Here is an 8,695-nt window from a genome sequence, read left to right on the forward strand (position 1 = left end):
TATGAAAAACATTCATTTCACAAAGAAGCTTTTACCTTTCAATACATTTATTTTCAAAGAATAAATTTTTGTATTATACATAAAATATACTTGGAATTTTCTTTCATTAGTTAATATCAAATTAACAGCAATATCCATTTACTGACATTTGATATACATGTTTGCTTTAAAATTAAAACTAAAATTTCAATATATTTCTATTAAAAACATAAGGAAAAAAATAGTCATAACATCAACCAAAGACAGAAATTTAAATAGAATAGCTATACTTATATTAATGCATTTTTATAATCTTCATAACATTTCGATTCAAAAAACCTATCACAAAATAAATGAACAATTTTTTTCTGCCTTAAAGAATCTCTTATATTTTTAAAATTAATACATAAAAATATATCTTCACCAATATATTTAATTCTGTCATCAACACTTATTATAATGCAATCATGTCTTGTTTGCAAAGCCAGTCTGTCCGGCGTCATTTCTTCCTTCATAAACTCCTGTTATCATAAAAGACTAAGCGCTGCATCGGAAAAGTGCATATTGCGTTATCATGGTACGATAGGTTAATGGAAAACTCTGATAATCACTGAAAACTTATTTGAAAGAGTTGTTATTCTTAAGTTTGACATTACTTACACACGTACATATAAGGTAAAGGGATAAATCTTAAAAGGAAAATTTCATTATCATGATAGGATAGTGGGAAAGAGTTATAGTGTCCTAATGTTGTTATTCTGAACTTCAATATTACATATATGCATAAGGGGAATCTTAAAAGCATCATCCACTTATCATGATAGAGTAATGGAAAATTTCTAAAACTCTGATAATCATACGCGAAAGAATGTATTATCTTAAGGTTGTTGTTGCTATTCCAAGTTTGACAATACATACATAAGTGAAGGAAGATCCTTGATAAGTGTTGTAGACTTCACGTTATCATGATAAAGGTTAGTGGAAGTTGAAGTTGTATTCGAAAGAATGTGTTATCCTGGTTCAGATTATCTGGAATGTTGGAGAACATTCTTTAATCCCTATAAAACGCTGTGTCAGAAATGGAAGAAGTCAGTTCTCTTCTCAACCTTGAAAAGAGCAAGTCTTCCTGATTTGATTCACAGAGCTTAATATTTTTTTGCGATAGCTTTCGAACAAGATCAGCAATCTGTTTCTTCCAATGTAAATATTAGAACTGTTATATATTATTTTAATTATTTTTATTTTTTCAGACTAGATGAACTTTTTTAACAGTTGCTTTTAAAATGAATTATAATCAATCTATTTTTTTAATGCATGATTTATATATTTGCTTCAACTATGATTTGAATTCAAAGAGCTTTTAATAGCCTGCCTTTTACATAGTTTAGAGTTCAAAAAAAACTTTTTTAAAGCATTTGTAAGAGTCTGAAGGAAATCAGTCGAGTTTGTATATCGTTGCATGATATTTTTAATGCATGAATGAACTATTTTTTATGAGAGAAGATGCTTTTATTTTGAATCTTTATTTTATTATAAGATATATTTATTTTATTATAAGTATATTTATTATAAGATAATGAATGAAGTATCAAATACTGTTAAACAGCAGTCATCATTTATGAATATTCTAAAAAAATATTTTTTATTAACACAGTTTTTTCTCTTTTTTTTTTTTTTTTTTTTTTTTTCCCTTAGTTTATAGACTTTGGAATTCAGGAGGAGGAATTCAACTCTCTGACTTCTCAAAGAATGGAACCTCTACCAAGTAGAAGAGAGGTAACATTTTCATATTTTTTTTATTTTTAATAGTGATTTGCAGATATAGCTATTTATTCAATGGTTCTCTTTCCCTTCAGTCGTTATGTGTGATTATTAGGAAAAAAAAAAAAAAAGTAGTGAGAGAGAGATTTTTAAACTAAGCTAAAATTCTTTAAACGTAAAGAGTTAATACTAAAAGATTTCTAAAATGAATTATGTAATTAATTTTTTTTTAGTGAGGGATAATTAAAAATGAGTAATTTTATAATGAGGAAAGCATGCATACTGAAAGCGGCTTTTCTATGTTTCACAGGTTTACGACGTATCTGTTCAAAGTTTTAGTAAAAAGAGTAATTTAGTTCGTCATTCGAAAACACATGAGGGAAAAATCTTTCACTGTGAAGAATGTCAGTTTACGAGAGCAGATAATTTACGAAGACACATACAAAATGTACATGCTAAAAAAATACCTTTTCCTGTGAAAAATGCAACGACGTGTTTAGCAGAAAACATGATCTAATGAAACATGACCGTACTCAACATGGTACTGTTCAAAGTATTAAAAGGAAAAGTAATAACCCCCCATCCATTAAACAAGCGAATGAAGCATGCAGCGTCGGCCTTAAACGTCTTCAGTTCTTTTACAATTATCGCCACCAAAGAAATTAATCAAGATCTAGAAATATTTTTAAATAATATCAAATTAAATATTATGTCGAAACTCGAGGAAGAAATCAATGAGAAAAAGGCTTTAAAATGGTACATTATAGTTACAGCACGGTTCTCTAGATTGGACATGATGGGGAAGAAGAGGTTATTAAACCACATTTTAGATCTACCTGTCTTACAAATTTAACAATAGAGAATATTGAAGAACAATTGAATGAGGCCTATAACAAGATAAAAAAATCATTTGAAGAATTTTTACAAAATGGCTCCGGATGGACATTAGATAAAATTGAAAAATTAGAACAATGCACAGCTCGATATCATCCCTTAGCCGCTAGTAGTTATATACCTCTTCCCAAAGAACTTGCCATGAAAGAAGCCATTTTAAACATTCAAAATGATGATAAAAAATGTTTAGTGTGGTGCTTACTTGCACACAAATATGATCTTTCTAGAGAAAATCATGCAAACCGAGTAAATCATTATAAACCCTATGAACATGAAATAAAATTAGAAAATATTGAATGCCCTGTTCCTATTACAAAAATACCAACTATTGAAAAACTAAATAATCTTAGAATAAAGGTATTTGGATATGAAGAAAAAGAAGTCTTTCCCCTCTACATTTCAAACAGAAAAGAAACTGATTGTATTAATTTACTTTTAATCGGAGATGACACTACCCAACATTATTGCTTAATAAGAAATATGTCTCGGTTATTAGGTAAAAAACATGATGGAAATATGTTCTATTGCATGAGGTGCTTGCATAGATTCACCCGTGAAAACCTGTTAGAAGAACATATAAAATATTGTCAACATCAAAATATACAGAGAATTAAAATGCCCTCAGAAGAAGAAAAAATATTAGAATATACCAATTATCAATATGAAGAGTCTATTTCATACATTATTTATGCTGATTTTGAAGGTTTAATTGAAAACATAGACACTTGTACACCTGATGTAGCTACTGCGTCTTTTACAGAAAAAATACATCATCATAAAGCTTGTGGATATGCTTACATAATTGTAGGACCTGATGGGAAAAGCGTTAAACCTGTAACAGTAAACAGAGGTCCAAATGCAGTAGACCATTTTATACAAAATATTTTACGTGAAGAAGAGGAAATAGCCGAAAAATTATATAGTTTTGTACCTCTTTCCATGACACCGCAAGATGAACAAAATTTTAAAAATGGTACTCATTGCTACTTATGCAAAAAAAATTTGAACAATAATCGTGTAAGAGATCATGATCATCTTACGGGAAAGTATAGAGGAGCTCTGCACAATAAGTGCAATTTAAAATTTAAACTTCAAAAGAAAATTCATGTCGTATTTCACAATTTAAAACACTATGATGCACATTTAATTATGCAAGGCATCGGCAAAATTCAAAACAGGGAGTTTCATGTTATACCTAATAATATGGAAAAATATATTTCCTTTAGCATTAGAAGAAAATGGAATAATCTAAGAATATCTTTAATTTTTATTGATAGTTTACAGTTTATGAACGCGTCTTTGGAAAAACTTGTATCTAACTCGCCTGAAGAAAAATTTAAGATTTTACAAGAGAATTTTCCCAATGATCAAAACATAAAATTATTATTACGGAAGGGAATATATCCATATGAATATATCAACTCTTTTGAGAAATTTAAAGATACTCAGTTACCATCCATAGAGAACTTTCAAAGTACTTTAACTGGTGAAAGTATATCTTCGAATGATTACATTCATGCTCAAACTGTTTGGCAAGCTTTTCATATTCAAAATTTAGGTGAATATCATGATTTATGCGTAAAAAGTGATGTTTTATAATTAGCAGATGTTTTTGAAAATTTTAGACAGCTTTGTAAAATTTACTATAGTTTAGATTGTGCGCATTTGATGACTGCACATGGATTAGCTTGGCAAGCCTGCTTAAAAATGACTGATCAAGCTTTGGAATTATTAAAGGATGTTAATATACATTTATTTATAGAGCAGGGCATTCGTGGAGGTGTGTCCATGATTACCCAGCGTAAGTCTGTAGCAAATAATAAGTATCTGAAAAATTTTGATTCAACTAAAGAAAGTAAATATAATATAATAAGACTCATAGCCCACCCGTAGAGATTGTTTGCAACTAAAGTTTTGAGTGGGTTGAACCTAATAAGAATGTCATAGAAAAGATTTTGACTTTATCAGAAGACAGTTTGAATGGATACATCTTGGAAGTAAACCTTGAATATCCCAAAGAACTTCATAATGCCCATAACGATTATCCCTTAGCTCCAGAAAAAATGAAAATAATAGCTAATCATCTTTCACCTTATGCAATCAGTGTACTGAAAAATAATAAATTTATCTCAAATACTAAATTAGTTCCTAATTTAAATCCTAAATTTAATTATGTCATCTATCATAAAAATTTACAGTTATATCTCTCTTTAGGTATGAAATTAATGCATGTTCACAAAATTATAAAATTTAAACAAAAAGCTTGGTTACAACCTTATACACAGTTTAATACAGATCAACGTAAAAATGCACAGACAGGATATGAGAAAGATTTTTTTAAACTAATGAACAATAGTGTGTACGGTAAAACTATGGAAAACGTGAGGAAACATGTTGATGTCCAATTAGTCAATACAGAAAAAAGAGCGAAAAAATTGGTCGCAGCTCCAAACTTTCATAATTTCAGAATTTTTGATAATGATTTGGTTGGTGTACAAAGGTTGAAAAACTGTGTTCGTTTAAACAGGCCCATTTATGTAGGATTTGTCATACTAGAACTTAGTAAATATCATATGTACAATTTTCATTACAATCATATCAAAAAACAATATGGAGAAAGAGCCAAGCTACTTTTTACTGACACAGACTCTCTCACGTACGAAATTTTAACAGAAGATGTATATCGAGGTATGAGTTTTCATATGCATCTGTACGATATGTCAGATTATCCGAAGACTCATGCTTTATTTAATATCAATAAAAAAAAGAAAATTGGATGCTTCAAAGATGAAATGAATTCCGAACCGATACTGGAGTTTATAGGACTGAGGGCGAAAATGTACTCTCTAATGTTGGATGAAAGTGAGAAGAAAACCGCGAAAGGAGTTAAACGAAGTGTTATTAAAAGGAAACTTAAACATAAAAATTATAGAGATTGTTTAGAGAAATCTATCTTCACCAGAGAATTACAATATAATATTCAGAGTAAGAACCATTATCTTTTTACCATGGCTATAAATAAAATCGCATTTTCAGCTTTTGATGATAAAAGGTATATTTTAAAGGATGGAGTACACTCCTTAGCTTATGGGCATATCAATATAAATAATGTTTAATGGAAAACAAAATGGATTATTTTTAATGTTAATCATTGGTCAATGACTTCACAGAGGAGTTATGGGAAGGGGCTGGCACCTGGGTATTCAAAAAAACCCCATGACTGTGAAAGAGAGACCCTCAGGTGTCAGAAAGCTGAGGCTTTCGATAAAAGCCCATGTGTATGTGTGTGTGTGTGTGTGAAATTTTAATGAGTATTATGTTATTCTTTCCAATATTTTTAACAGTTATTTCTTTGCAGAAAAGCAGATATTTTGTTTCAGGGTTCAATCCTATATTTTGAATAATAGAACATTTTTTTTAAAGAAACTTCTAAATAAATTATTTTCTTTTTTCGTCCCTAGAGGACGCCATGAGCAATTGTACCCCGTTGCCAATTTTAAAAAACTAACTATAAATGAAAAGCAGGATGTCTACAACTCAACCAGCAGTCTACGAACAACTCAATTCAACTCAAGACCACGCCCCTCTGGTGTGATGACGTTGCCTTTGGCCCCGCCCTCTGTGTGACGTCATTGACCACGCCCTCAGCTCCTCCTGCCGCAGAACCCCCATTTTCTATCTACTCGTATATTAAGCAATCAATAATTAATCGATTTGAACATAATACATGAATTTTTTAAAGAAAAATTATTTAAATTACCAAAACATCTATGGTATATATGTCAAAAACTGTGTTACTTATGTGTAGTTCAGTTGCTATATAACAGGGGTGGCCAAATTTTTTGTATATAAGATCTACTTTTTATCTTAAGAGTGTGTCGCGATCGACTTGTTGTCTTAGGTGTAATCTAAGGGGGGATGTGTAAAATACATACAATGTTTATATACTGTATTTCAGTATAAGGTACAGTCCAGCGAGGTATGAGTAGATAAGTAAAAGATATGTTCAAAACTATTTTTTAAATCACTTATTAAGTTTTCGAGATATATGCTCATGAAGAAAATAAATTTCTAGACCCAACTTTTAATAGCAGCATTCCGTGCATGCAGTACCTAAAAAATTCGATTTTCCTACACTTTTTCAAACAACTTAAAAGGCAATTTAATTTTTTTTAATTTACTGCCATGTATAAGCTGCTGTACTATTTGTTCGTTAATATTAAAAAGTTGTTATAAAAATACACAGTATGGCTGATAATTTGATTTCAATACTTCACTTTCATATTTTTTTTGGGCCAGGAGTCCTACCTGTATAAATAACATCGTTTACTTTTTGCTAATCTATCAATAGCTTGCTGAGCATACCTCGTACTGAAATATAGATTTAAGTATTATCTACCTACGTAAAAAACAACAAAAATAATTATTTAAAGATCCTAAAAACTCATGTCAAAGGAAAAAAAAGAATATGGATAATTATTAACGATATTTATTAATTTAAAGTAGCTACGTATAAAGACAGATTTAGGATTTACTTTGTTGCCTTAACATCAATGGAAAGACTGTGCTTGCATGTCCCTAACCAAGGAATCATAATTAAGTGTATATCCTGACAAAGATAATAATAATGCGTCTTCAGTATGTGAATCAGTCAGGATAGAACGTTGTTTAGTGTTCGTTAGTTTCAAGCCTGAAAATGCCGATTCGCATAGGTATGTAGATCCGAAACAAGAATAGATATATTCGCTACATTTGGTGATACTGGGGTATTTTTCTCCGTTGACATATTTCCAAAAATATTCTTCAAATTTTCGGGCGTGTGAGATTAAGTCAGTTTGTAAAATTATAATTTCATTTTCTAATGCCTTTTGATCCATATGAAATATGTCTGAAATTTTTTGGCTAATGCGTTTCAAATTTAAATCTTTTTTAAAAGGAAAACATATGACTTCCACAATTTCTTTAATTTTTTCAAAATCCTGGAATCTTAACTCAAAATTTTCAATTACTTTTTGGATTTCCGCGACATATTTGTCGATCGTATAATTAATATTTTTATGTTTTTGTAGGTTATTCGCCATATTTGGAAAATGATTCAGATAATTTTGTTGCAGATGTTCTATTAGCAAAATAAATTTTGTTTTATATGCGTCTATGCAGATCATATCAATATGATCATATCAATTACTGTTTTATTTTTACCTTGTAATTTTAAATTTAAATGACTTAATATTGAAGTAAAATCAGTAAGAAATGCTAAATCACTAAGCCAAGTTTCATCATTTAAATTTTCACAGTTTCCATCTTGTTCGTGAAAAAAAAATTTATAATTTCAGGCAATAAATCACGAAATCGCTGCAAAAATTCACCTCTGCTTAGCCATCTGACATCGGTATGTAGTAATAATTCTGGTTGGCCTTCATCGAGCTGCAGTTGGAACAGACGCCGTTTGATGGAACTTCCTCGAAGTGAATAAACAATTTTAAATGCTATGCCCATTACCTCTTTTGTGTTTAGTCTCTTGCTAGCTAACACTTGCTGCTGATTATGCAGTGATAGCTTAAAAAGGCAGGGAATTCATCTTCCTTTTGACATAGGGCTATAGTAAATCCATTTAAGCTACCTATCATTGCAGCTGCGCCATCCGTTGTTATAGAAACTAATTTAAAATGTGGTACTTTCAAATCATTGAGCAAGTTTTTAAAGGCTTTGAATATGTCTACACCTTTAGTCCTTTCCTTCAAAAAAATCATACCCAACAATTCTTCTTTAGATGTAAAACTCTTAAAAACCATACCAACGAAAACAAATAATTGTGCCGTATCACTTACATCAGTCGATTCATCACACTGAAGGGAAAAACAAGAACATCTATTAATATCATTATATAACTGCTCTTTTACATTACCACTCCTCCTTTCAATTCGTCGCATCACTGTGTTTCGAAACAATTGCAGATCTCTTGAATTGCAGCGACAATTTCACTCTTATTCTTAAAATCGTTAAAAAGTGAGTGTGGCATTTCTAAAAAACATTCCTTTACAAATTCACCGTCGGAAAA

The 8,695-nt window shown here is 30.2% G+C and overlaps 1 long non-coding RNA gene across 1 annotated transcript; it reads left to right on the plus strand.

Moving 5' to 3' along the window:
- Positions 1–1,033: 1,033 nt before the first annotated feature.
- Positions 1,034–8,108, plus strand: LOC146993697 (uncharacterized). The gene is made up of 3 exons (XR_015044344.1): positions 1,034–1,179; positions 1,675–1,755; positions 7,971–8,108. It is a non-coding gene; the product is annotated as an uncharacterized LOC146993697 (long non-coding RNA).
- The last annotated feature ends 587 nt before the right edge of the window (positions 8,109–8,695 follow it).

This window comes from Stegodyphus dumicola, chromosome 12 (genome assembly GCF_044657685.1).
Source record: "Stegodyphus dumicola isolate Sdum_Otavi_A_Nest chromosome 12, ASM4465768v1".
Classification (NCBI taxonomy): Eukaryota; Metazoa; Arthropoda; class Arachnida; order Araneae; family Eresidae; genus Stegodyphus; species Stegodyphus dumicola.